This window comes from Asterias rubens, chromosome 22 (genome assembly GCF_902459465.1).
Source record: "Asterias rubens chromosome 22, eAstRub1.3, whole genome shotgun sequence".
NCBI classification, from domain to species: Eukaryota; Metazoa; Echinodermata; class Asteroidea; order Forcipulatida; family Asteriidae; genus Asterias; species Asterias rubens.
This window is the reverse complement of record NC_047083.1, coordinates 6,104,525-6,126,719: the sequence shown is the minus strand read 5'-3', so window position 1 is coordinate 6,126,719 and position 22,195 is coordinate 6,104,525. Positions and strand designations below refer to the sequence as shown.

The following is a 22,195-nucleotide window of genomic DNA, read 5'->3' as shown; positions in this document are numbered from 1 at the left end:
TCAACAAGTCGCTTCAGCACACCTATGTTTCTTGGTAGAAAACTAATCTAAGCTCGATCTGAACAATTTAAAAAAAAATTCTTCTCAGATCATGCTGCAATTCAACCAGTCGCTTCAGCACACCCATGTTTCTTCGTACAAAACTAATCTAAGCACGAACTGAGCAAATTTGAAATATTTCTTCACAGATCACGCTGCGATTCAACCAGTCGCTTCGATCTGAACAATATAAAAAAAATTCTTCTCAGATCATGCTGCAATTCAACAAGTCGCTTCAGCACACCTATGTTTCTTGGTAGAAAACTAATCTCAGCTCGATCTGAGCAATTTTGAAATATTTCTACTCCGATCTCGCTGCGATGCAACCATTCGCTTCAGAACACCAATGTTTCTTGGTAGAAAACTAATCTAAGCTCGATCTGAACAATTTTAAAAAAAATCCTCTCAGATCATGCTGCAATTCAACAAGTCGCTTCAGCACACCTATGTTTCTTGGTAAAAAACTAATCTCAGCTCGATCTGAGCAATTTAAAAATATTTCTTCTCGGATCATGCTGCAATTCAACAAGTCGCTTCAGCACACCTATGTTTCTTGGTAGAAAACTAATCTAAGCTCGATCTGAACAATTTAAAAAAAAATCTTCTCAGATCATGCTGCAATTCAACAAGTCGCTTCAGCACACCTATGTTTCTTGGTAAAAAACTAATCTCAGCTCGATCTGTACAATTTAAAACTCATCTCAGACCATGATGCGATTCAACCATGCGCTTCAGGACTCCCATGTTTCTTCGTACAAAACTAATCTAAGCTCGATCTGAACAATTTAAAAAAAATTCTTCTCACATCATGCTGCAATTCAACAAGTCGCTTAAGCACACCTATGTTTCTTGGTAAAAAACTAATCTCAGCTCGATCTGAGCAATTTAAAAACATGTCTTCTCGGATCATGCTGCAATTCAACAAGTCGCTTCAGCACACCTATGTTTCTTGGTAGAAAACTAATCTAAGCTCGATCTGAACAATTTAAAAAAAAATTCTTCTCAGATCATGCTGCAATTCAACCAGTCGCTTCAGCACACCCATGTTTCTTCGTACAAAACTAATCTAAGCACGAACTGAGCAAATTTGAAATATTTCTTCACAGATCACGCTGCGATTCAACCAGTCGCTTCGATCTGAACAATATAAAAAAAATTCTTCTCAGATCATGCTGCAATTCAACAAGTCGCTTCAGCACACCTATGTTTCTTGGTAGAAAACTAATCTCAGCTCGATCTGAGCAATTTTGAAATATTTCTACTCCGATCTCGCTGCGATGCAACCATTCGCTTCAGAACACCAATGTTTCTTGGTAGAAAACTAATCTAAGCTCGATCTGAACAATTTAAAAAAAAATCTTCTGACATCATGCTGCAATTCAACAAGTCGCTTAAGCACACCTATGTTTCTAGGTAAAAAACTAATCTCAGCTCGATCTGAGCAATTTAAAAATATTTCTTCTCGGATCATGCTGCAATTCAACAAGTCGCTTCAGCACACCTATGTTTCTTGGTAGAAAACTAATCTAAGCTCGATCTGAACAATTTTAAAAAAAATCTTCTCGGATCATGCTGCAATTCAACAAGTCGCTTCAGCACACCTATGTTTCTTGGTAGAAAACTAATCTAAGCTCGATCTGAACAATTTTAAAAAAAATCTTCTCAGATCATGCTGCAATTCAACAAGTCGCTTCAGCACACCTATGTTTCTTGGTAAAAAACTAATCTAAGCTCGATCTGAACAATTTAAAAAAAAATCCTCTCAGATCATGCTGCAATTCAACAAGTCGCTTCAGCACACCTATGTTTCTTGGTAGAAAACTAATCTAAGCTCGATCTGAACAATTTAAAAAAAAATCTTCTCAGATCATGCTGCAATTCAACAAGTCGCTTCAGCACACCTATGTTTCTTGGTAGAAAACTAATCTAAGCTCGATCTGAACAATTTAAAAAATATTCTTCTCAGACCATGATGCGATTCAACCAGTCGCTTCAGGACACCCATGTTTCTTCGTACAAAACTAATCTAAGCTCGATCTGAACAATTTAAAAAATATTCTTCTCAGACCATGATGCGATTCAACAAGTCGCTTCAGCACACCCATGTTTCTTCGTACAAAACTAATCTAAGCACGAACTGAGCAAATTTAAAATATTTCTGACAGATCACGCTGCGATTCAACCAGTCGCTTCAGCACACCCATGTTTCTTGGTAGAAAATTAATCTAAGCTCGATCTGAGCAATTTTGAAATATTTCTTCTCCGATCACGCTGCGATTCAACCAGTCGCTTCAGCACACCCATGTTTCTTCGTACAAAACTAATCTAAGCACGAACCGAGCAAATTTAAAATATTTCTTCACAGATCACGCTGCGATTCAACCAGTCGCTTCGATCTGAACAATATAAAAAAAATTCTTCTAAGATCATGCTGCAATTCAACCAGTCGCTTCAGCACACCTATGTTTCTTGGTAGAAAACTAATCTAAGCTCGATCTGAGCAATTTTGAAATATTTCTTCTCCGATCACGCTGAGAATCAGCCATTTGCTTCAAAATATCCATGTTTCTTGGTAAACAACTAATCTCAGCTCGATCTGAGCAATTTTGAAAAATTTCTTCTCCGATCACGCTGCGATGCAACCAGTCGCTTCAGAACACCCATGTTTCTTCGTACAAAACTAATCTAAGCTCGATCTGAACAATTTAAAAAAAATTCTTCTCAGATCATGCTGCAATTCAACAAGTCGCTTCAGCACACCTATGTTTCTCGGTACAAAACAAATCTAAGCTCGATCTGAACAATTTAAAAAAACTTCTCAGATCATGCTGCAATTCAACAAGTCGCTTCAGCACACCTATGTTTCTTGGTAAAAAACTAATCTCAGCTCGATCTGAGTAATTTAAAAATAGTTCTTCTCAGATCATCCTGCAATTCAACAAGTCGCTTCAGCACACCCATGTTCCTTGGTAAAAAACTAATCTAAGCTCGATCTGAACAATTTAAAAAATATTCTTCTCAGACCATGATGCGATTCAACAAGTCGCTTCAGCACACCCATGTTTCTTCGTACAAAACTAATCTAAGCACGAACTGAGCAAATTTAAAATATTTCTGACAGATCACGCTGCGATTCAACCAGTCGCTTCAGCACACCCATGTTTCTTGGTAGAAAATTAATCTAAGCTCGATCTGAGCAATTTTGAAATATTTCTTCTCCGATCACGCTGCGATTCAACCAGTCGCTTCAGCACACCCATGTTTCTTGGTACAAAACTAATCTAAGCACGAACTGAGCAAATTTAAAATATTTCTTCACAGATCACGCTGCGATTCAACCAGTCGCTTCAGCACACCTATGTTTCTTGGTAGAAAACTAATCTAAGCTCGATCTGAGCAATTTTGAAATATTTCTTCTCCGATCACGCTGAGAATCAGCCATTTGCTTCAAAATATCCATGTTTCTTGGTACAAAACTAATCTCAGCTCGATCTGAGCAATTTTGAAAAATTTCTTCTCCGATCACGCTGCGATGCAACCAGTCGCTTCAGAACACCCATGTTTCTTCGTACAAAACTAATCTAAGCTCGATCTGAACAATTTAAAAAAAATTCTTCTCAGATCATGCTGCAATTCAACAAGTCGCTTCAGCACACCTATGTTTCTCGGTACAAAACAAATCTAAGCTCGATCTGAACAATTTAAAAAAACTTCTCAGATCATGCTGCAATTCAACAAGTCGCTTCAGCACACCTATGTTTCTTGGTAAAAAACTAATCTCAGCTCGATCTGAGTAATTTAAAAATAGTTCTTCTCAGATCATCCTGCAATTCAACAAGTCGCTTCAGCACACCCATGTTCCTTGGTAAAAAAACTAATCTAAGCTCGATCTGAACAATTTAAAAAATATTCTTCTCAGACCATGATGCGATTCAACAAGTCGCTTCAGCACACCCATGTTTCTTCGTACAAAACTAATCTAAGCACGAACTGAGCAAATTTAAAATATTTCTGACAGATCACGCTGCGATTCAACCAGTCGCTTCAGCACACCCATGTTTCTTGGTAGAAAATTAATCTAAGCTCGATCTGAGCAATTTTGAAATATTTCTTCTCCGATCACGCTGCGATTCAACCAGTCGCTTCAGCACACCCATGTTTCTTCGTACAAAACTAATCTAAGCACGAACTGAGCAAATTTAAAATATTTCTTCACAGATCACGCTGCGATTCAACCAGTCGCTTCGATCTGAACAATATAAAAAAAATTCTTCTAAGATCATGCTGCAATTCAACCAGTCGCTTCAGCACACCTATGTTTCTTGGTAGAAAACTAATCTAAGCTCGATCTGAGCAATTTTGAAATATTTCTTCTCCGATCACGCTGAGAATCAGCCATTTGCTTCAAAATATCCATGTTTCTTGGTAAACAACTAATCTCAGCTCGATCTGAGCAATTTTGAAAAATTTCTTCTCCGATCACGCTGCGATGCAACCAGTCGCTTCAGAACACCCATGTTTCTTCGTACAAAACTAATCTAAGCTCGATCTGAACAATTTAAAAAAAATTCTTCTCAGATCATGCTGCAATTCAACAAGTCGCTTCAGCACACCTATGTTTCTCGGTACAAAACAAATCTAAGCTCGATCTGAACAATTTAAAAAAACTTCTCAGATCATGCTGCAATTCAACAAGTCGCTTCAGCACACCTATGTTTCTTGGTAAAAAACTAATCTCAGCTCGATCTGAGTAATTTAAAAATAGTTCTTCTCAGATCATCCTGCAATTCAACAAGTCGCTTCAGCACACCCATGTTCCTTGGTAAAAAACTAATCTCAGCTCGATCAGAGCAATTTAAAAATAGTTCTTCTCAGATCATGCTGCAATTCAACAAGTCGCTTCAGCACACCTATGTTTCTTGGTAGAAAATTAATCTAAGCTCGATCTGAGCAATTTTGAAATATTTCTTCTCCGATCACGCTGAGATTCAGCCATTTGCTTCAAAATATCCATGTTTCTTGGTAAAAAAACATTCTAAGCTCGATCTGAGCAATTTAAAAATATTTCTTCACAGATCACGCTGCGATTCAACCAGTGTCTTCAGGGCACCAAGTTTCTTGGTACAAAAACTGAGCTCGATCTGAGCTTAAAAATATTTCTTCTCAGATCACGCTGAGAATCAGCCATTTGCTTCAAAATATCGATGTTTCTTGGTACAAAACTAATCTAAGCTCGATCTGAGCAATTTAAAAATATTTCTTCTCAGATCATGCTGCGATTCAACCAGTCGCTTCAGGACATCATGTTTCTTGGTAGAAAATTAATCTAAGCTCGATCTGAGCAATTTTGAAATATTTCTTCTCCGATCACGCTGCGATTCAACCAGTCGCTTCAGGACACCCATGTTTCTTGGTAGAAAATTAATTCAAGGTCGATCTGAGCAATTTTGAAATATTTCGTGTCTTGGCATTGTTCGTTGCAGGGTTGCCTTGTATAACGTATGTTTTCCAGTTTCGCGCGGGTCTCGCTTAATTTATTCCTCCATGCTTATATATAGTGGCTCTAGCCCCGTTCTTACGGTTCGATTTTACCCAGTTTGGTTTAATATTTTCCTTTCCCATATCCCATATCTTCATAGTCCTTTTCCACTTTTTCATTTCCCTGCCCAGCCCAGTTAATTAATTTATCCGTCACTTTGTTTGCTGTTCCCCATCCCCTGTTCCAAAGACGTACCACTGTGTGGCCCTACAATTTCCCTGTCCTGGTGCTTTAGAGGTACGTCACAATGCTAACTCAAAACGAGGCGATTGTCGCAGCCACTGCAAGTGATGATGGGGAACGTGCGCCCATACGCCTTTTTTAATATTTATGCATAACGTCATAATTCTAAACCAAAATGAGGCTATGGGCGCAAGTCCCCATCACTTGTAGTCTTGGTTCAAGACTCTCCTGGATTTGTCACAACAGGGCGCGCTATCACCCCCAACGCGCTATCAACCACGAACCGCTATCACTCGAGAACCGCTATCACAGGAGAGTCTTGGCACATTCGTGAAATCTCCCCCCAAAAAGGGGCGGGCTCTGCGGGAAACCTACGCACGCGCATTATGTTTCCCCCCGATTTTGGGGGGAGATTTAAAGAATGTGCCAAGACTCTCCTGTGATAGCGATTCGTGGTTGATAGCGCGTTGGGGGTGATAGCGCGCTCTCTTGTTACAAATCCAGGAGAGTCTTGAACCAAGACTACATCACTTGCAGAGGCTGCGCCCATCGCCTTGTTTTGGGTTAGCATTGTGCGTACCCCATGCATGAATATTAAGAAAGGCGTATAGCCTCATTTGGGGAACGTGCGCCCATAGCCTCATTTTGAAAAAGAATTATGACGTCATGCATAAATATTATAGATATAGATATATAGTAGAACAACTAGATCGGCCGCGCGTACAAACGCGGGTTCTGGCATGGGGGCCGCCATTGCCTATCTCCGGTGTACAGTTTTTGTGCCTCGCCGTCAGCACGTGACATTTTAACCGCGTCCATGGCGAACAAAAACTTTTTCTACACACAGGCAATGGCGCGTATGTGTACGCGCGGCCGATCTAGTTATTTTAATTCTATAGAGAGGTTTCGCATGATGTCACAATCGTCAGTTTTTGACACCCGCCACCATGTTGAGTATTATATAACACCCAAGCAGATCCTTGCCATTCATGTTGCCATTTGATTGGAGGAGTGTCCGTCACGTGATAGCAAATAAAAGTACCATTGCACACTGAGTCATTCACCGTGCTTTTTCGTTTCATCCGAAAAGTACTATTGCATGCTGGCACGCTGGCAGCCCCAGCGTGCAAAAGTTCTTTTCGGTTTGAACAAAACAGCTGAGTAAAAACATCACTGCGTGCGCGAGTCTTTGGTAACCAGCAGTGTTACTGCAAGGCATATTAGTAAAGTTACTAGCATTCGGCTTGTGCGTCTCAAAATAGCTGTACAGACGACACATTGTGACTGTTGAATCCAACAGGCCGACCCAAAGAGAAACGGGTGTAAATTTCACAATTAAAAATTGTAGGCCTACGCTTTGTTTGTTTTGAGTTGTATCTTCAAATCAAAATGACAAAGATCTACTTGGATGTTATATAAAACAAATAATGAATGTTTTTCATTCGTGCAAAGCTGGAATGTTCCATTCAACTCGCCTCCGCCTCGTTGAATGGAACATTCCATCTCTAAACTCATGAACATAATAATTCGCACCATTGCACTCATAAACATTCATTATTTGTATACTGTTATCAGCTGGCCTGTATTTAACGTGTTTTGTCTTTGTACCCATACATGTACTGTTTTTTATGATAGTTGGTGTGGTGAGAGTCAGCTGTTGGTGTGTTTGATTGTTTGTTTTTTGTCTGTCCCTATTACGGGAACAAAAGCCTTGTTTCACCCTATGCTTAGATGTTGTCCCGTTTGTGGTTATTTACTCAAATTCCGTGTAAATTGTTATTGTCTTAACACATCTGTGGTTTGCCATTATTTATTCATTATCATGTATATTAACTTTAATGATGTACAAAAATGTAACTTTATGGCAACATTGAAATAAATGTATTGAAATCAAAACGCATTTAACGCAATAAACGGTGCAAAAATCAAACCGAAGCAGTTCATGTGCTCAGTTAAATCACGGTTACAATGTAAATCGTAAGCCAGGAGACCGTGATTATTTTTTTCGGCAACCGTCGCTTATTCTGCACCAAGCAGGGCCTATAAGTCTGGCAAACAATCTGAACCTGTTGAAACAACCGCGGAGGACGACAAGGAAACATCGGAATGGGCTTCCGTACTTTGGAGAGAGCATCTCGACGACAAAGAAGAAGTTGTCTAAACACAGGACAAACAGATCGTCCACGCGTGTCAACAGATAAAAAACAATCTGAATTTGAAGGAAACATTTATAATGAAACAATTTTCTTAGACAACCTATATAGCCCTCTGGTTTCTGACATTTTAAATATAAATGAACGAAGGGGAACATTAAAATGAGACATTATCTTAAAGCATGGAGGTAGGATTAGTAGAAGTAAAGCTTATAGCACTCAGCTGCCCCAATGTAATTTGCTTGTTTTTGTTACGGATAATGTAGACGCACAGGTGCATAAAGCAGCCAAGATAACATTTACTTAATTTGTTTAGAGTCTTTTGAGATGACACTTGAGTTTTGAACCTGTCCCATATTTTGTTTTGTTCAAGACACTGGACACGATTGGTAATTGTCAAAGACCAATCTTCTCACTTGGTGTATCTCAACATATTTTTTTTGCAGAAAACAACAAACCTGTGAAAAGTTGCGCTCATCAATTGGTCGTCGAAGTTGCGAGGTAGCAATAAAGAAACAAAACACACGAAGTTGTGTGCTTTCAGATGCTTGATTTCGAGACCTCAAATTCTAAATCTGAGTACCGAAATCAAAGTCGTGAAAAATTACTTCTCGAAAATTACGTTTCTCACAATGTTTTATACTATCAACAGCTCCCCATTACTCGTTACCAAGTAAGGTTTTATAGTATTAATTATTTTGAGAACTACCAATAGTGTCCACTGCCTTTATCGTTGTTTTCTCTCTAATTTCACTCTCTTAAATTTAATTTTGACTTGCTTATAAGACATCTTTGCTTTCTTCAATCTTGTCTTTTGAATATTGAAGTTTTTAAATGTGTACATGACATGACATGGGCATTAATCCTGTGGGCAAAGGATGACACAATATCCCCTCTCAAAATTGGCCCTAGATTTTGGCTCTAGATTGCATCACAGAGCATCTAAAATGCAAAATTTTCCCGGGCCCTTAATTGGGCCCGCACCCCGAGCCGTAAAGGCTTCTCACACGCATGCTCCATCGTTGACAGATTTGCACCTCCCCCTTGAAAGAGTGGAAGGGACGTGTACCCCACCCCACCCCACCCCATTTTCGAAGGGTGGGGGACACAGTATCAATGTTACCCGTGTCGTTTGACCACCTTTATTGTGAAAATCGTGTTTTGCACCGAGGAACTGGAACCGAGCACTGGAATACAAATATTCACACAGCTCATTGTTCTGTTTCGTTTGCCATTTTGGCCGCTAAATGGCCTAAAGATTGCACCACAGGGCATCTAAAAATACAAAATATCCCAGGGCCCTTGAGCGGGCCCGGATCCATGCCGTAAAGGTTTCACACTCACGTGCTCACTATTTGTCAGTATTTTCCCCTACAAACTTGGTTCATAGATCCGCACTTGAAGATGCTGTCAACCCAAAAGGTTCTATACTGCTGCTCACATTTTACAGATGTTTTGTTCCATTCTGACAGATCTGCCCCATAAAACTTGTGTCTTAGGTCTGGTGATGATAGGGATGAAACGCCGTCTGAGCATTAGAATGCAGAAACAATATTGATATGACGAAGCTATAATTGAGTTGCTTTTTAGGTACAATAACCATGATAGCAAGAATAGGTGCATCATAGCTTGAAACAGCCATTAAATTCCAAAATCTGAGAGGGGGAACATCACCCCTCAGATTCACTAGATTGCACGAGAGAGCATCTACGGGCTAAAAAAACTCCGGGGCCCTAAAGCGGGCCCAGACCCCACGCCGTAAACAACTTTCTCGGTTACAAACGTGCGTCTGATGTTGCGAGCAGACGACGCGTTACCAACAGAAATAGTACTCAACATGGCACAACAAACCTTGCAACCTCTCTATACTAGACTACTCATTACAAAAAGTCTGAAATTATGACATCTTCAAGAACATTAATGTAAGATCTGAGATGAATTCTTAATTATTGCCAGGTAAGAGAAAGCATTACAAATAAAACATAAACATGCAACTCAACAGAAACTGTTCACTACGGTCACAAGGAGAAATTACTCGATAAACTTTTGTTGTTAATGTTTAATCATAGAGAGCATGCAGCCCAGCACTTTTTGTTGGAGAAAGTTTTTGGAAAACAGCTCTGCAATTTGGACACTATAATTATTTTAAAGTTATTTCAACAAAAATTACCCTAGTTTTTGTTTTTATTTACTAAGCCTCCACAAACACTTAGCATTAAATTGACCAGAGTTTAAGGATGTTAGAATAGCTTGCATTATGGATTCCACTCAACAGACCCCTTGAAATGTGGCCGAAGTGTTACGTAGCCATTGGCTGAGAGTCTTTAGCAGCGTGTCATCAAATATGGCGGCCATTACAAGAGGGTCTATCATAGACGTAGAATTATAATAGACCTTATGCACATGACGTCATTTCAGTAGGGCGCCCTCACCTAGAGGTCAAAAGGAGGTTGGTCATTGACCAATTCTGTACGCCGCGCGTACAAATCCGTGCGTTTCGATTGTTTCGTCACCGTTTTTTCCGATGGCCGCTGGATGACGTGAATGCATAAGGTCTATAACTAGATCGGCTGCGTGTACATACGCGCCATTGTCTGTGTAGACAAAAGTTTTTGTTCGCCATGGATGCGGTAAAAAATTCACGTTCGAAAGGCGACGCGCGGAAATGAGATAAGCCTTTGACCATCTCTTATTTGACCATCGTATATATAAGAACTAGAGGGCGCACTGGCCTATATACGGTTGTGGCTGCTTAATGCGCCGTAGCACCTTGTAAACCCTTATAAGGTGCTAAATAATTTGGTCTCAGAATTCATCACTGCAATAATCTTTCTGAAAGTTTGTATATACTCAGCGCCTTGAGTACCTTGTTTGGTAGATACGTGCGCTATATAAGACTTCGATATTATTATTGTTATTATTATTTTTATAATATAACAATAATAATAATCTCCCGCCTACCCCCCCCCCCCCCCCCCCCCCTCGGTATATACCCTTTTATGTCATCGGGTTTAGGTTTCTAATCTGCGGCTGAAATTAACTATCGAACCTTATCGTCGATTCGGACTATCGAACCTTATCGTCGATTCGGACTATCGAACCTTATCGTCGATTCGGACTATCAGACCTTACTGTTGAATTGGACTATCGAACCTTATCGTCGATTCGGAATAATGAACCTTCGGACTGTTGAACCTCGTTTTTGTTTTGAACTATCGAACCTTCGGACCAACTAACCTTTTTAAAATTCGGACTACCGACCCTTCGGACCAGTAAACCTTCAGATTGATGAACCTTCGGACTAATGAACCTTCGGACTGTCGCATCAAATGTTCGGATTAACAAACTCTATTACATTTTCGGACTAATGAACCCCCTGTTATGGAAAATTTGTGCGTTCGGACTATCGATCCTTCGGACTATTGAACCTTCGGACTAACGGACCTTCGGACTATCAAACAGGCTGGCTTAGCGTGTGTTTGTGCGGCCATTTTGTAAGTTGACAAAACAGCATCGCGTCAGCGTTCAATAAACACAAACTCCAACGTATTCTTCATATTAAACGCGCGTGCAGAATGGCGCGCATGTCTCCTTGCGGTCCCCGTCGCGTTTGTGCAAGAAGCATCACCAGTGCGCCCTCTAGTTCTTAACTCTTTGGCCTTTGACGAGCTAAATGTCACGTGCTGATGGCAAAAAGTCACGTGCTGACGGCAACGCACAGAAAATGTACACGGGAGATAGGCAATAAGCCTTTTTGAGGTATGGTGGACACAATGCTACAACACTGTAAAGTTGTGGTAAATTTGTGCGTATTGACCATAGAAATAGAACGCATGTTATTCAGTGAAGTGCGCATTTTAGGCGACGCGGCGTTTACACGTAAACCTAACGACCACCAACATGGTGAGCGTGGCATCAGTCGCGGCGTGTGACGCGCGCCTATCACATCTGCCGTACCTCAAAAAGGCTTATGGTGGACCCATGCCAGTGCGCGCGGCCGATCTAGTTATTCTATTTTATATAACACCCAAGCAGATCCTTGCCATTTGATTGGAGGATTGTCCGTCACGTGATTGCAAATAAAAGTACCATTGCACGCTGAGTCACTCACCGTGCTTTTTCGTTCCATCCGAAAAGTACCATTGCACGCTGCCAGCGTGCAATGGTACTTTTCGGATGGACATAAAAGCCGACTAAAAACATCACTGGGTGCGCGTGTCTTTGGTAATGCAGCAGTGTTACTGCAAGGCATATTAGTAAAAATTACTAGCATTCGGCTTCTACAATTAAAAAATGTAGGCCTACGCTTTGTTTGTTTTGAAAGTTGTATCTTTCAATCAAAAAGACAAAGATCTACTTGGATGTTATATAAAACAAATAATGAATGTTTTTCATTCATGCAATGGTGCGAATATGTTCATTCGTTGAAAGCTGGAATGTTCCATTCAACTCGGCTCCGCCTCGTTGAATGGAACATTCCATCTTTCAACTCATGAACATATTCGCTCCGCCTCGTTGAATGGAACATTCCATCTTTCAACTCATGAACATATTCGCACCATTGCACCCATAAACATTCATTATGTGTATACTATATCTATGCTATGGGACAGTTGTGCCACATCACTCGTTACGCAAGGCGCCCACAATAGCATTCCCTTATAAGGAGTTGTTTACCCGAGGGTGGCGTTGGAGGGCCTAGCCATTTTATAGCTCGAGGGGTGTTGTGTTGAAAGAAATCATTGAACAATTAGTAGTTTTGCATTTATTTTACCTTTTGACCAAAAGTATTGATGTTCTTTGACCGAAAAGGTATTTATGAATGGGAATCACAGTGTCTCTGTAAAATTATCAAGAACCAGGCCACGTTGGGATTAAACCACTAGTTGAAAACCTCTTTACCACACATTGGTTCCCTTAGTCAATATTTTTTTTAATCAACAACACTGCATGACTACGGTGAAAGGTTGTCTGCGAAGAAAGGTCGCGCCGTGACACAGAACGCTAGTCGTACATTATACATAATATCATATTATTTTCAGAGCGGGACTATGCCCTGAGCATAGGTACTATGACGTCATCTTGATAGAAAAAGGGGCATAGCTATTTCCATGACCCCATTTTTAAATAATAATAAAAATAATAAAGAATATTTATAGGGCGCCAAAATCCACCAAAATGAGGTGCTCAAGGCGCACAATCAGATTAAGAATTCTATACATGAGGTATATAATATGGAAATATTGACTGCTACACGGGCACAGTTAAAATTATAGGCCCAAGGTGATCAAAACCATGACCAATGCCCGAAGCGAAGCTGAGGGCATAGCCATGGTTTTGACATCACCTTCAAATTTCTGTTGTCATCTTCAAACATTAATTGCGACGAGTATGCATAGTTTAATAATAAGGCAGACGAACAGATAAACCAGTCTTTACTGTTCCCTCGAGCCCGCAGCCGTTCCGTTCTAGCTCTGGAAATCGACCAACAATGGGAACGATCAAGGTGATGTACACCGGTTAAGATCGCTCATGTTACATACCCGCCGCGCCATGGTACATGGGTTTTTGCTGCACGTCATGTGATTGGTTCTCGATCAATTGAACTTCATAATTAGTTACCGAGGTATAACAAAGTCAATTGACTATGCCCCCAGCATATAGTCACTATGGCGTCATCTTGATAGAAAAAGGGGGCATATATAGCTATTTCATTGACTCCATTTTTAACCAACCAGATTAGAGGATTCTATACATGAGGTATATAATTGTATCACGCGCGTTCGGTGAAAAGTTCAACTGAGGTGAAACTTGGTGTGTTGTTAGTCAAGGACATTAACTTCTTGAACTTGAAATGACGTCATGATGACATCATCATGATGTTTTGACATATTTGAAATTTCAATCATTTATTACAACTCTTGAGAACAAAGCAAGGTGTCTTTTTACACCAGGCTTTTACTCCCGGAAACCAAACACAATGACTAGTTATTATCATTATTATATGTTGATCGTGTGCATTTAAGTGCGAAAACGAAATTGTGTGATATTAATATTATGGTTGCAAGAATATGGGCACCTTATAGAAACACGTTGCCTTGGATCGATCGAGTTGGTCTTTGAAAAGCATTTGTAACCATTTGTTATAAAATGCATATGGTTAGAAAGATGTTGTAAAAGTAGAACATAATGATCCACACAAACATGACTCGAGATAACATGGTCGGCCATTTATGGGAGTCAAATTTTTGGCAAGTTTGTGTGGATTACTGTATTCTACTTTTAAAACATCTTTCCAACCATATGCATCTTATAACAAACGGTTACAAACAAATTTGATAGACCAACTCGTCCAAATAGAGGCAACGTGTCCCTTTAATAACAAGTCACTGCGAGGGACCAGACTACCTGTGACCAGGGGTGATCGATCTCGCCGCGCCATTTTTTCCAAGCATGCCTTGCTCGATCAAAACCCCAGGAGTGCGTTTTGGCGACCCCAACCAAAAACTGTTTCGGTTGTTGGTCGTTGGTTCTGCTGTTCAGACTGAACGATAACCGAGTTGTGAGCTCGGTTACCGTTTTGGTTATGACGTCAGAAACAGTTTTTGGTTGGGGTCACCAAAACGCACTCTTGGAAGTGTAACTCAAAAATATCCCAATATAAGGGATATTACAATTAGTCCTGTGTTTGATCCGTTCTGTGTTGGGCGTTAGTCGCGCACACGCTGGATGCGCTGTGTGTAATAAAGCATAGAGCTATAGTATGACATAAAAGTCATAAACTTGCCTTGGCGTTCAGTGTTGCGTGACAAAAAAAAAGTGAGTTTGTATAGACCGATCCAGGCGCGCAAGTGCTGGGCGCCGCCATGCGCTGCGCGCCATTGCTGGGGTTTCTTTGTGCCTAGTTTTGTGCACAAAGACACGAGAAAATCGTTTTCCTTTTCACTTTTTATGGGAATTTAATGTCTTCCTCGATCATCTATGAAATTTCCGTGATATGGCTGATTGATATAACAACGTATTACAATCTTGATAATTTGTTTTAATTAAGCAGAAAGTAAAATACTGAAATTCTGACAAACTACCTTGCCGATGTACCGCATTAGCTACTTTTATGCAGTTTCCGCGTGTTTGACCCAACTCCCCTAAGACAAGCACCTTTTCAAGATGATTCGGCTTATATTTTGTCGTAAATTTTTGTGGTCAGTGATCTACATTGGTATTATCATGATGTCCTGTTAAGGAAATTGTGTTATTCGTTGAGGAAAACATTTAATTTCCATAAACAGTAAAAAGAAACATGATTTCCTTATGTCTTTGTGCACATGTGCACCTCTGCAATGGCGCGCGGTGCTAAACATTTGCGCGCCCGGTGCGCGTCGGATGGTAGCGAGGTTGCTGGAGCGGTAAACACCACAAACGAAGAACTTATTTTTTATGAAATCAAATCTCTGCTTTAAATTATTCTTTATGCCAAACCATCTGAACAACAAAAATTAGTTTTATAGCTTTTAAAACAAATGTACAATTAAAAGGGTTTTAGTTTATGTACAGACAAAAGTAAAACTCTGGCACTAGGATTTTTATTTGATCTTAATTTATGTTAAACCCCCGTTGTATATTTGTGCCCGAATATGAAACTACTAAAAGCTGGTTTATACGCGGACACACGATAGGACGTCCTATACTTCAACAAATGAAGACGCAGAAATCTAGCCGTAGCCGTAGTCGTCAATTGGGACATAAAACACCAGACCCCCTTTCCCCTGATGTGTTTTACTCCTGGTTATAATATATGCAAATTGTTATCCCTCCTTTCCCCTGATGTGTTTTACTCCTGGTTATATGCAAATTGTTATCCCTCCTTTCCCCTGATGTGTTTTACACCTGGTTATATGCAAATTGTTATCCCTCCTTTCCCCTGATGTGTTTTACTCCTGGTTATATGCAAATTGTTATCCCTCCTTTCCCCTGATGTGTTTTACTCCTGGTTATATGCAAATTGTTATCCCTCCTTTCCCCTGATGTGTTTTACTCCTGGTTATATGCAAATTGTTATCCCTCCTTTCCCCTGATGTGTTTTACTCCTGGTTATATGCAAATTGTTATCCCTCCTTTCCCCTGATGTGTTTTACTCCTGGTTATATGCAAATTGTTATCCCTCCTTTCCCCTGATGTGTTTTACTCCTGGTTATATGCAAATTGTTATCCCTCCTTTCCCCTGATGTGTTTTACTCCTGGGTTATATGCAAATTGTTATCCCTCCTTTCCCCAAGACGATGTCCGGTCACTGGCGATGTCCATTAGTCTCAGGTTCCAGGCTATGAATAGCCGATTAGTTTGCAGTGAAGTTCCTTGTTTCGTCTGTTTAGAAACGTCTGTTTAGTTTCGTCTGTGTGACATAGGGCTTATGTGATTCAGAACCACAATGCGTTGTGGGTAGACAGAGGGGCATTCGACGATCGTGGTGTGTTGCCATGCATGACGTTTGCACGCATGGATGGCCTATATCTCTGAGCGGGGTCAACAGCGTCCTCTCATTATATTTTGCTATTTGCAATAAACCTTATGGCTGATTTCTTTTACTTTTTAATTTCTCCTGTTTAATTTTAAATAGCCTACCTGCCAGGTCATGGATCCTTCAGTTCCCAAATACTTGTTTCCTAGACCTGGCTGCCATTTGCATGACTGCATCCCCTTTCTCCCCGATTATTAGTCTAGGTTCCTAGACCATTGGTGTTGCGTGGTCACACACAACCAACGTTCCGATTATGCACGGCAAAAACTGTACACGCTTGTAATGAACGAACGCTAGCGGGCACTCTGTTTCTCTGATTTCAGGATCTCAGGAAATCAGAGAAACAGAGCGCCCGCTAGCGTTCGTTCATTACAAGCGTGTACAGTTTTTGCCGTGCATAATCGGAACGTTGGTTGTGTGTGACCACGCAACACCAATGGTCTAGGAACCTAGACTACCCGATATGCTCCTGGTCCTATAGACAGTACTTTTGCAGCTAAGACAATTCAATTACACCAGCAGTATGGAAGTTGGGCCACGTCACATTTTCTTGTTTCTACATCTTTGACATGTTGATCCCTAGACTTGGTCTGTTGTGGATTTGGTATTACAAATAACAAATAGCCTTTGTTCCTCACTCTCAGCTTTCTTAAAGTTCCCATGTGTACTTGACTTTTACATGAAAATAGCTTTGATATTGAAAAAAAATAGTTGAATATTTTTCAAGCAAAACTTTTTATAGCGATTGATGAATTTTGCATGTATTAAATTTCTAAATGTTTTGGACAAATTCAGGGGCATAATGAGAGTACAATTTGCTCCATTATGATTTCAGTTTAGTTCTGTGTTTTTCTTTTGTTTATCTTAAACATTTGTTCCGATTCAAATACTTTTTCAAAATGTCCACAGATTTACATTGAAGGTAATGATAGTAGAAAGCTTCCCTTCAAATATTACTACTTTTGTCTCAGTGAGGCGAAAACTATTTTAGCATGTAAACATGTATTAACCAGTTATGATGTAAGTTATCACACAAGCGCGAGTGGAATACGGAAAAATATAGCGCTTCTAGCGCTTCTGCGTCCCATAACGAGGCCAAACGCAGACACGCGCTATATTTTACTTATTTCCACGAGCGCGCGTGTGATAACGTATTTATCTTCAAGCAAACTTGACGCCGGTAGTGATATTAGCCGTGCATATTATACACATAATGAATGTTTATGAGTGCAATGGTGCGAATAATGTTCATGAGTTGAAAGATGGAATGTTCTGTTCAACGAGGCGGAGCCGAGTTGAATGGAACATTCCAGCATTCAACGAATGAACATATTCGCACCATTGCACGAATGAAAAACATTCATTATTTGTTTTATATAACATCCAAGTAGATCTTTGTCATTTTGATTGAAAGATACAACTTTCAAAACAAACAAAGCGTTGGCCTTTGTAGAAGCCGAATGCTAGAAATTTTACTAATTTTTATGCCTTGCAGTAACACCTGCTGCGTTACCAAAGGCACGCGCACGCAGTGATGTTTTTACTCAGCTTTTTCGTTCCATCCGAAAAGTACCATTGCACATTGCCAGCGTGCAATGGTACTTTTATTTGCTATCACGTGACGGACAATTCTCCAATCCAATGGCAAGGATCTGCTTGGGTGTTATATAAAGGTTTTTATCACCACTCCATTCTGTGAATCTGATTGGAGGATTAGCGTGTACTTGAAGATAATATACCATAACATATCGTAATTGGTTTATACATTTTTAGATGCTAAAACTGAGACGAAAATATTTGTCTTGACATTGTTTTAGGTTTGATGTAAATCTGTGGACCTTGTATTTTGTGTTAGAAAAAACGACATAGACCCTTGAAACAACATTAGTGTTTACATGGATCTGATGTGGTTTCAGTATCAAACAGGAATCAGGGGGATCCAGGGGGGCGTGGGGGTGTACACCGCCCTTCCATTCATAAAAATAAGGAGAGAAGGGGGGGGGGAGTGAGGTAGAGACAAAATAAATTACATACCTGTTTTTTAAATTTGTTTTTAAAGGTAATAACCCCATTTCTAGTTTGTGCACCACCATTATTTCACTGACAGCAATGGGCCATATAAATAAAAACTAGCATTTGCTTTTACTATCCTCTTACAGGTCAGGTTCACATTTAACTGCATTTTGTTTTTTACATTTAGTTATTTTTCAAATTTACAGCTTACTAGAAAAATAAAAAACCTTGTGGCACAATTGTTTGTGCTTTCAGATGCATGAAAAAGGCTTCAGGCCGGAAGTATTTTTCAGATTCAATTATTTTAGAGAGAAAACCACATTTCTCCATAGGGAGTGGGTTATCCCAATGTATTTTTCGATCAGCAGCTCCCCTTTGCTTGTTACCAAGTAAGTTTTTTGCTTATATATATTTTGGGTAAGAATCAATACTGTCTAGTGCTCTTAGGCTCTTTTGGCACACCCTTCCCGATAAAGTTTCTAAATTGTCTAGGAATCCTGTGCAATAAAAATGTTACTGCATAATTCTTGGGAGTGTGGTTAGTCACCAAGTGTAGTTTACACAGACAACAGCCCAGCAGCCACTGGGAACATCATTTATGTGTTCTCCCATCACATCCTTTCGTGTTACATGTATACTCCTGAACTTGATGATCTAACTTTTAGCTGTGTCATCACAGCTAGTGGCCTGCTTTTGAGCCATTTTAATTTTTGAAAAGAGCACAACATTTGTCTCCACCTTGTGCAACTACCAAGTAGTACACAGCAGTGTCAAACTAAAATCAAAAGTTTTTCTTATTATTAATGCGGGCCTTATTATTAGCGCAGGCGCAGTTCCCCCAAAGCGTGTAGTTTTATTTAGTTTATTCAAGTTGTCAGGATATTCAAATACACCGCTTCTAATCAGGTGTATTTGTGAATAAACTCTAGCAACTAAATTAAAGGAGCACTCTTTTTAGCTTTAAAACTTCTGATTCTCTACATCATAATAAGTCTCATAACATTTAAAAAAGAAAGAAAAAGTTTTGACCCATTGCATTAATGTTACGTGGCTACTGTTGCTTTAAGCGCTTAGTATAAAAGCGTTTTATAAATAAGTTTGTTATACTATTATTATTACGGTTTGCCACATTCACTGTTTGGAAGTAAAATTGCATCAGAATTTTATGGTCGGCATGTAAAATGTTCACTACATTGCACAATCATGGAGGAATCCATGGTTTCACATTGACTCCCAAAATGGCACAATGGTGAATGATGACGGGTGAATTGGATTAGTAATCATCATGTTTTGTACTGGCTAGAACAAAGAAAATTTACTTTATTTAACCCCAAATTCTTTATTTTACTTAATGCAGGAATAGTTGAGAATATGACATGCTGTGATGTGGGGGAAGATGTGCAGGAAGGCAGCCTAGCAGGGCCTCATGCAATGGCTGCTGAAGAGACTCAAGCCCACAAAGTGCCATTTGATGCCAAGAAGCTTTACTGTAGTTATATCTTTGCTATCATCCTGCAAAACACACAAGACAAGTTGCTGTCAAGTTTGTTGTTATTCTATCTTCAAAATTAGCTAAATACACACTGTTACTATTAGTAATTACTAAGGGAATCAATGTGTGGTGAAGAGGTTTTCAACTAGTGGTTTAATCCCAACGAGGCCTGGTTCTTGATAATTTTACCGAGACGAAGTCCAGGTAAATTATCAAGTACTAGGCCTCGGCGGGTTTAAACCACTAGTTGAAACCGATTCAACACACTTTGATTCCCATTCATAAATACCTTTTCGGTCAAAGAACATCAACACTTTTGGTCAAAAAGTAAAATAAATGCAAAAATTATAATTGTTAAATGATTTCTTTCAACACAACACCCCTCCAGCTATGAAATGGTAAAGCCCTCCGCCGCCCTCGGGTAAACAACTCCTTATAAGGGAATGCTGTGCGCGTCGCGCGTGATGTGGCACAACTTTTTCAGCCGTTTCTCTCGACCAATAGCAATGAAGAAACCGTCTTATAATTTATATTTTTGTTTATATTTTTATTTGTTTTTAAATTTATTTCCTTTGTCTTTTATTGTTTTTTCTATTTTATAATTTATTGTAGGCTGTTGCTTCGTTCATGGCGGTCTGTTTCTGTTCCCTATTTTATTTTATTTAATCTTCAATGTATGCTTTAATTTTCTTTCCCAAGATGATTCTATTTTAATTGTGAACTTTGTACATATCAGATTGTTTTTTTATAGGCTATATATGAATATTTCTAATTGTTTTATATAGGCTATATATTAATATTTCTAATTGTTTTATATAGGCTATATGAATATTTCTAATTTTTTTTTTTTTATCCTTTCCTGTAATTGGCGGCTCGTCTGCTGTTGGCTTGGTCAATAAATATATATATATATAATAAGAACAGGTGCAAGGTGCACTGTAAAGTTTAGTTGTAACAAAGTTTGTGAGAAAGAGGCAAGTTCACTCTCAAATAATAAAAGTCTTTGGCCCTGAAGCCTTTTATTGGGAATCGGAAAACAAATCAATGGTGAGTCCAGATTTTTAATTTTATTTATACATTATGTTGGGATACATTCACAAAGTAAAAATTGACATTTACCAATTATGTTCAGACCAGGGCAACATTTGAAAAAAGCCCAAATTTATGACCTTTACTTCTGGTTTTAATGACGGGTGGAAGTTTACCTTTTGTTTATTGTCATTAAAAAAATCCAACCTTTTGTACTTCAGATTTAAATCTACAACATCATTTTATAAGAACTTTTCAAAATGGGACTTAATTCATATTTCAGCTACATAAACCCACCTTGATTCTTCTATGGTCACCTTGCCAATTAGTTTAGAATTTTAGCATAGATGGGGTTAATTCCTATTTCAGCTACATAAACCCATCTTGATTATTCTATAGTCACCTTGCCAATTAGTTTAGAATTTTAGCATAGATGGGATTAATTCCTATTTCAGCTACATAAACCCACCTTGATTTCTCTATGGTCACCTTGCCAATTAGTTTAGAATTTTAGCATAGATGGGGTTAGAGGTGTCTGTCTGCTGAAGAAAAAAACATTCAGCAGGGATAGGCCTATGTAAAAAACATTCAGCAGGGATAGGCCTATGTAAAAAACATTCAGCAGGGATAGGCCTATGTAAAAAGTAACTGTTACAATGCAGTTCTCTGTTGGCAAGACAGATGTATCCCCATACTTCTGTTTGGGCACTGGCTTGGTGACCAGTCTTTTTTCTTTGTCTTTTTCTTCCACTCTGTACTTTTTAATATGTGTTCTGCGCCTTTGATCATTTTGCATGTAAGGGGCGCAATATAAATTTTAAATATTATTATTATTATTATTTATTATCATGTAATCAAGTGTCACTTTGTCACCTTGAAGGTGCACTTTTCAAGAAAGAATATGTGAACTAACAAAATTTGTATTTAGTCAAGCCAGTAAGTGTAACATCTAAAATTTGTATTTAGTCAAGCCAGTAAGTGTAACATCTAAAATTTGTATTTAGTCAAGCCAGTAAGTGTAACATCTAAAATGTTAGGCTCTCTACCAATAACATTATCAAGAGTTAACGACTTGACAGCATTTGTATATGATAGTCTGCACGAAAAAAGAGTGTTAAAGCCCTCACAGCACACAGCTGACAGTTTATTTTCCGAACTACTTAAATTTAAAGAGGCAATTTTATCGGCCCGACCATATACCATTTTTTTATTTACCACAATTCCAACTA

At 39.2% G+C, this 22,195-nt stretch overlaps 1 protein-coding gene and 1 long non-coding RNA gene across 2 annotated transcripts in view; both read right to left on the bottom strand.

The window, feature by feature from the left end:
* Positions 1-14,946: 14,946 nt before the first annotated feature.
* LOC117304965 lies at positions 14,947-16,694 on the bottom strand. The gene is made up of 2 exons (XR_004520635.1): positions 15,802-16,694; positions 14,947-15,751 (listed from the first exon to the last, which is right to left on the bottom strand). It is a non-coding gene; the product is annotated as an uncharacterized LOC117304965 (long non-coding RNA).
* A 1,990-nt stretch (positions 16,695-18,684) lies between these two features.
* LOC117305032 (battenin-like) overlaps positions 18,685-22,195 on the bottom strand; it is a 74,737-nt gene continuing 71,226 nt past the window's right edge. The window contains exon 16 of the mRNA XM_033789731.1: positions 18,685-19,957. The gene's annotated coding sequence lies outside the window, so the exon portion shown is untranslated. The remainder of the gene's footprint in view (positions 19,958-22,195) is intronic.